Source organism: Cervus elaphus, chromosome 33 (assembly GCF_910594005.1).
Source record: "Cervus elaphus chromosome 33, mCerEla1.1, whole genome shotgun sequence".
In the NCBI taxonomy this organism is placed as follows: Eukaryota; Metazoa; Chordata; class Mammalia; order Artiodactyla; family Cervidae; genus Cervus; species Cervus elaphus.
Genome location: NC_057847.1, coordinates 60844461 through 60852434, shown reverse-complemented (window position 1 = coordinate 60852434; position 7974 = coordinate 60844461). Strand labels below are relative to the sequence as shown.

Sequence of the window (7974 nt, the reverse complement as noted above, 5' to 3'; positions counted from 1 at the left end):
GAGGAAAACAACAGAATGGGAAAGACTAGAGATCTCTTCAAGAAAATTAGAGATACCAAGGGAACATTTCATGCAAAGATGGGCTCAATAAAGGAAAGAAATGGTATGGACTTAACAGAAGCAGAAGATATTAAGAAGAGGTGGCAAGAATACACAGAAGAACTGTACAAAAAAGATCTCCATGACCCAGATAATCACAATGGTGTGATAACTCACCTAGAGCCAGACATCCTGGAATGTGAAGTCAAGTGGGCCTTAGGAAGCATCACTACAAACAAAGCTAGTGGATGTGATGGAATTCCAGTTGAGCTATTTCAAATCCGGAAAGATGATGCTGTGAAAGTGCTGCACTCAATATGCCAGCAAATTTGGAAAACTCAGCAGTGGCCACAGGACTGGAAATGTTCCGTTTTCATTCCAATCCTTAAGAAAGGCAATCCCAAAGAATGCTCAAACTACTGCACAATTGCACTCATCTCACACGCTAGTAAAGTAATGCTCAAAATTCTCCAAGCCAGGCTTCAGCAATTCATGAACCGAGAACTTCCAGATGTTCAAGCTGGTTTTAGAAAAGGCAGAGGAACCAGAGATCAAATTGCCAATATCCACTGGATCATCGAAAAAGCAAGAGAGTTCCAGAAAAACATCTATTTCTGCTTTATTGACTACGCCAAAGCCTTTGACTGTGTGGATCACAATAAACTGTGGAAAATTCTGAAGGAGATGGGAATACCAGACCACCTGACCTGCCTCTTGACCTGTATGCAGGTCAGGAAGCAACAGTTAGAACTGGGCATGGAACAACAGACTGGTTCCAAATAGGAAAAGGAGTATGTCAAGGCTGTATATTGTCACCCTGCTTATTTAACTTATATGCAGAGTACATCATGAGAAATGCTGGGCTGGGAGAAGCACAAGCTGGAATTAAGATTTCCAGGAGAAATATCAATAACCTCAGATATGCAGATGACACCACCCTTATGGCAGAAAGTGAGGCGGAACCAAAAAGCCTCTTGATGAAAGTGAAAGAGGAGAGTGAAAAAGTTGGCTTAAAGCCCCACATTCAGAAAACTAAGATCATAGCATCTGGTCCCATCACTTCATGGGAAATTGATGGGGAGACAGTGGAAACAGTGCCAGATTTTATTTTTGGGGGCTCCAAAATCACTGCAGATGGTGACTGCAGCCATGAAATTAAAAGACGCTTACTCCTTGGAAGGAAAGTTATGACCAACCTAGACAGCATATTAAAAAGCAGAGACATTACTTTGCCAACAAAGGTCCGTCTGGTCAAGGCTATGGTGTTTCCAGTGGTCATGTCTGGATGTGAAAGTTGGACTGTGAAGAAATCTGAGTGCTGAAAAATTGATGCTTTTGAACTGTGGTGTTGGAGAAGACCCTTGAGGGTCCCTTGGACTGCAAGGAGATCCAACCAGTCCATACTAAAGGAGATCAGTCCTGGGTGTTCATTGGAAGGACTGATGTTGAAGCTGAAACTCCAATACTTTGGCCACCTGATGTGAAGAGTTGACTCATTGGAAAAGACCCTGATGCTGGGAGGGATTGGGGGCAGGAGAAGGGGACGACAGAGGATGAGATGGCTGGATGGCATCACAGACTCGATGGGCATGAGTTTGAGTAAACTCCGGGAGTTGGTGATGGACAGGGAGGTCTGGCGTGCTGCAATTCATGGGGTCGCAAAGAGTCGGACACCACTGAGCAACTGAACTGAGCTGATGTCTACCATGGAGCAGCCTCATCAATCACATGCCAGAAGTGGGAGTAATGGAAAGTAAAACATGTGACTCAGCTACCTAATAAGAAAACCCTGCCTCAATTTGTTGCTAGAGACTGGTGATATGATGAATATTTAGCCATAGTCTATACACCATGTGCACAGCCCCCAAAGAGCCTTCTAAGAGTATCACTTGGCCTTTGTTGGTTATTTTCAAAGAAAAACAACAGATCCAAACAATTCAACAATGTCAAATTAAAAAAAAAAAAAACTGTGTAATTCAGAGGTTCCCAGACTCCTTTGGTTTATAAGATGCTTAGTGTCTCAGTAACATCCCCATGATGTTTGACAGCCCAAAAGCAAACCTAATCATTCTGTTTATGAAGTTCTTAGGTTCAGACAACTTAATAATTTATGCCTTAACAACTTAGCAACCTTCTGAATAAACAATACACATACATTAAAAGAAAAAAATGTATTTCATTTTTAAAAGGCCACAAATTACACATCAAATGAATTTGTGCTCCTGGAACTTCTTATCAGATCATGGTATCAGATCAGATGCTGCCACCCTCATTTCCTATTCCATATTTATGTTTGTTCACTATTTACTTTTGTCACAACAATCAATGAAAACCCAGCTTCTGGAAGACATGACATCATCTAAAGTAACGGAATGCAATCTAATATTGAAATATCAACTGCCTTAAACTAGTAGTTCACATATCTGACTGATGCTGTGATTTGCTGCTTTTCTTTATAAGTTTAAAATCTGGAGAATGTAATCCCCAAAAGACTTTGTTACACAGCCAATCAGAATTGTGATTCTGAAGGGCCATTAGGGTTTTAGATATCCATGTTTATTTTCTATGGGCTTGCTATTCATTTAGGGAAAAATAACCACTTGAGCCTCATTTTTGTTGCAGTTTAGAGTCCTTAAAGTACAGTTTCAATTTATGTCCCAAATCTCCCAAATATCTTTCTATCTAACACTATCAATTTGCTACATATTTAAAATCACAAGGGAAGCAATCAAAGGACTTTTTGTGTGATCACTCACCCCTAGAAAATATGATCAGTACAGATATAATTTTTATAGAAGATGTCCTTAACATGGAATAATATGCACTTTCCCCCAAGTTTTCTATTATCAGACCCTTTGTTCAAACATCTCTCATTAACACCTAGTTAACATAATTGTACTTACATAAGACAAAAATGTTACTGGAAAACATGCAACTGGGACACAGGAGATGGCAGAAAAAAAAGGTAAAAATGTAGAGAACTCTTCAATCACTAATATATCATAAATTGAAAGGATTCAAAGTCATTGCCATAAAAAACTTACGAAAGTTCTGTTCATAACTAAAATTGAAAATACGTATATAAATGTGTATATATAGATACACATATGTGTATATACAGGTATGTATACACACATATACATAAGTATGTATGAACTTCCTCTGGGAACCCAAATTTAAGACCAACAAGAGGAGATCTGAGATCAGTCAAGAATTAATATATTAATACATTATAGAATCGCAACATTAGGCAAGAAAGAATTATCCTCACTTTACAGATAGGTACTTGATTCCATGAGTCCACCAATAAGTTGTAATGAATCTACTAGAATAGGCCTGCAGGTACCTATTCTAGTAGAATAGGGATTCATCTAGTAGAATAGGGATTCATCTAGTAGAAAAGGGATTCATCCTTTAACCAATAATATGGGCTACGATCTGCCATCTCCTAGACTAACCAATGTCAACAGTGGTTGTGTATCACATTGGAAATGAGGATCTTGACGCAGGGTTGTCTGTGATGCCAAGCAAGAACATGTGACAATGGTCCACATAGGGTGGCTGAAGAATCCTGGGTTTATTGTTCCCATTCTTTTATCTTTAACAAGAAAGGAATGTAGTTCCTCTTAAAGGCTCTGTATTGCATCTTCCCTTGGACACAATAACAGGAAAACCAATTAGGTTAATCACCTGCAGGGAGATGGAGGAGATACTCGGATATTTTAAAGAGCTGTCAATAGTGGGGGTGGGGGTGCAAACTAGTGAAAAGTTTCAAGTCCTAGGCTTTATGTACTTGTTACAAAAGATGAGAAATTCACAGCCCTCATGGAGGCTACAGGGCCTTGCCCAGCACCAGGGAGCTCCTTTCATGCCTAGTTGCTCAGCTGAAAAGTTTCAAGTCCTCCTCTTTATGTACTTGATACAAAAGATGAGAAATTCACAGCCCTCATGGAGGCTGCAGGGCCTTGCCCAGCACCAGGGAGCTCCTTTCATGCCTAGTTGCTCAGCAGGGCTGCCATTTTCTATGTGAACAATTCCAACGACAGTTGTGCAATGTGGCAGCTCTGATGGTCATCATCATGTGGGATAATTTCCTCTAATTCTGGTGTTTTCTTAAATAAATTTATCATATTTTATATTTTAAATGAAGAAAAAGATAGAATGTTTTACATTGAAACTAGATTACCAAAGAGAGACTTGAAGTAAAAGGAAAAAAACAAGTTCTATAAATTTATTTTTAACCTGAAAAACTGTTTTGTGGATTTTATTCTTTAAACAGAATGCCTTTAAGTGTGAGATCTTATATGTGTCAGCTTTTCATCTACATATTTTCTGAATATTATAACACTACATCAGCATCTTGCCTCATCCTAAGATTCAGAATAGATGAAAAATGATTTTTAAGTACTAAATAGTCATCCCCAATTCCTTAGCTTCGTAGATTTCCCTTAAAAGACCAATTTCTTATCCATTTGCAGAAACATTAGATATACACATGACTTAGTATTTGGTATGCTTTCTTCACTACCATTGATCATTCTGACTCTAAGCATTATATACCATATATTCACTTTCTCCATCTCCCAAACAAAATGAAAACCTTTATAATTAAAGTTAAAAATTTTACTAATTACACCAAGGAAGAAATTGAAAAGTAGCATGTCAACATTAAGTACTTTTATGGACACAAAATATTTTCATAACTCTGTAAGGACAAATCTTTCAGTTTAATAAAAATGACAAATTTATGCCTCTTTTCAAACAAGTTTAAGAAAGAGTTTGATTGCAAATAATTTGTAGAGACCCTAGCAGGGATATGCTGAGTGCAGATACATGGTGTTCGATTTATTTGAATTCATTCAAATGCAGAATTGATCTTCCTTCCAGGCAGTTCTCCAAAATTTAAGTTATGGCGTTGTCTAGTTAAACCAGTTATGACACTTGAACCTTTGAAATGCTAATATACCTGCACCCAGACTTTGAGTGTGTTGGTTTCGTTTCCTTAGTGGAACAAATATCAATCCTTTTCATGCAGAAAAACCAAGATGAGCAGATATTTATATAATGTATATGTGAATTAAAACATACTGTTCTCTGGGGGCTGCGAAACAAAGAATGTGTTACTATGAGTATTTTAAGGCAGACATTCACTCATCAAATTCAAGAGAAATTGGGGATGCTGAAAAGTGACTTAGTATAATAATGTATTTTAAGAAATAAGAGAAAGCCATGCTTTTAATAGAAGTGAACTCAGATGCCTTAATGTAACAGAAACGTGGTTTCTGTCAAATATCTTGTCACCAAGATGCTATAATTGCTTAACCTGAAAACTGTTCTTCACAGCCCTGCTCAGCCCATGGTTGATGGATTGATATTACCATAATAAAGAATTAGCTTTTTCATACGAGCAGAAAATTATCATCAAACTGTCACCATTCTGCCCATGAGTAAACCGTGGGCTTAGAGATCAAGAGACAAAATACAGCATATCCTAATTACTGCTATACTTTCATGCCAGCTCAGTACACAGAGCAAGTAATGCCTGTCCATAAAGACAACGTATAAAAAAATTCTCTGGGATCCAGGCTGTCACCCCAGAACATACTCACGAGAAGCCAACTTATTTTCATCTGGTCATTGGTCCAATTCCCAAATTTTGAGGAACTTTTTACTTATTGTTTGTTTTAATTCTAATGTTGGTTCCGGTTCCCCAGGTAGCCATCAAGAATTCTGGGTTGGAATTGCCAACAAATTCACTCTCCTTCAGACGGATACGATCTTCCTGTTTCCTCCATAATCAAGCCTGCATAAGCCCATTCTTTCCTTTGAAGAGAGAGATAAGTGTGTGTCTTAGAAAGAATATGCAAAGGATGCCACAAAGGTTCAAGCTGATCCACAGTATTATTTACAAGGTACTGGGTGTTTAGCTCATGGTTATGGCCAAGAGGCTTTTGGAAATGTGTGTCCTGGGGCTATATATTTGCATTGACTAAAACCTGACACCACTGGTACCCACAGAGCAATCAGCGCAGAAGCAAAATGCCATACGCAGGGCTCTATTTCTGCCTTTGCTAGTGCTAGTCCTGTCTAAAGGTCATCATACTGAGGAATTTCTGAACTTTGTTTGGGGGTGAAGATAAAGCTGAAGGCTACTAGAAGACCAAGAAGGCTATCTTGCTTCTTAAGAAACTTAGGGCCTGGAATGATATCAAAAAAGCTCCCAGCAAATGAGAGCTGGCAATGCAAAATGAAAAGATGCCATTGTATTGAGAGCTTCCCTGATGGCTCAGTGGTAAAGAATTCACCTGCCAATCCCAGAGATGTGGGTTCGATCTCTGGGTCAGGAAGACACCCTGGAGAAAAAAATGGCAACCCATTCCAGTATTCTTGCCTGGGAGATCCCGTGGACAGAGGATCCTGGCTGGCTACAGTCCACGGGGTCACAAAAAAGTCAGACATGATTTAGTAGCTAAACAACAACAACACTGTATTGAGCACAGAGAATCCTTCAGAAACATTCTTATAATCACTATATTCAGGGCAAATAGATGGGAAAAATGGAAACAGTGACAGACTTTATTTTCTTGGGCTCTAAAATCACATCAGACAGTAACTGCAGCCATGAAATTAAAAGACGCTTCCTCCTTGGAAGAAAAGCTATGACAAACCTATACAGCATATTAAAAAGCAGAGATCACTTTGCCAACAAAGGTCCATATAGTCAAAGCTATGGTTTTTCCAGTAGTCATGTATGAATGTGAGAGTTGGACTATAAAGAAAGCTGAGCACCAAAGTATTGATACTTTTGAACTGTGGTGTTAGAGAAGACTCTTGAGAGTCCCTTGAACTGAAAGGAGATCCAACTAGTCAATCTTAAAGGAAATCAGCCCTGAATATCCATTGGAAGGACCGGTGCTGAAACTCCAATACTTTGGCCATCTGATGTGAAGAGCCAACTCATTGAAAAAACCCCAATGCTGGGAAAGATTGAGGGCAGGAGAAGGAGACTACTGAGGGTGAGATGGCTGAATGGCATTATTGACTCAATGGACATGAGTTTGAGCAAATCCAGGAGATAGTGAAAGACAGGGAAGCCTGGCATGCTGCAGTCCATGGGTTGCAAAGAGACATGACTGAGTGACTGAATAACCACAATAAATAAGTAAACTGAACATTCTGAAATTTACTCCTGGTGTTACTGCGCTTGGACTGAAAGTGCTTTCCACAAGTGAGATGATGTGCATGGCACTTGGTGTAAAGTTGCCTTCCTGAAGAGTGACTGCAACCTCCCCATACATAAGATGCTCAATACAGACCTTAGCGGAGTCTGAAAAACGCTCAGAGATCCAAAGACACCTCCAAGCACCACATAAGAAGATTCATCACAGACTCATACAGAAGAATCCACTGAAAAACCTGAGAATCATGTTGGAACTAAATTCATATGCAAAAATCAGGCACTGAAACATCATTATTTGCCAGATCAAGAATCACAGACTCCAAGGAGATAAGGCATCCCTAGCAGCCAAATCAGATAGGAAGGGTGTTCCAGGCAAGAAGCCAGTGGTAGTGAAGGAAGAAGAGTGTTGGTGTCAAAAAGCTTTGGTGGGAAAAAACGCTGGAGCTGCCAAGAAACCACCAGCTGAAAAGAAGCCAGAAGAAATCAAATCCACAGAAGCAGCTTGCTGTATAAACTAAAATTTATTTATTCCATAAAGGTCTAATCATTCGGACCGTTCAATTTGAATAAAGATCTGATCAAAGAGGCACTGAAATACAAACAAGAAAAAAAAGATGGGAGGAAAGTTATTAAGACTGTGAAATCAGGAAAAAAATATTTACAGATAAAAAGCTGCCTCATAGATAATGCAAAAGAATGTACAGACTCACTTAAAATGATAAGAGGATTTAGTAAATCAGTCAGAGAGGAAATCA

General features: G+C 38.9%; 1 pseudogene; it reads left to right on the top strand.

Moving 5' to 3' along the window:
* The first annotated feature begins 1745 nt into the window (after window positions 1-1745).
* LOC122688518 lies at window positions 1746-7737 on the top strand (annotated as a pseudogene).
* The last annotated feature ends 237 nt before the right edge of the window (window positions 7738-7974 follow it).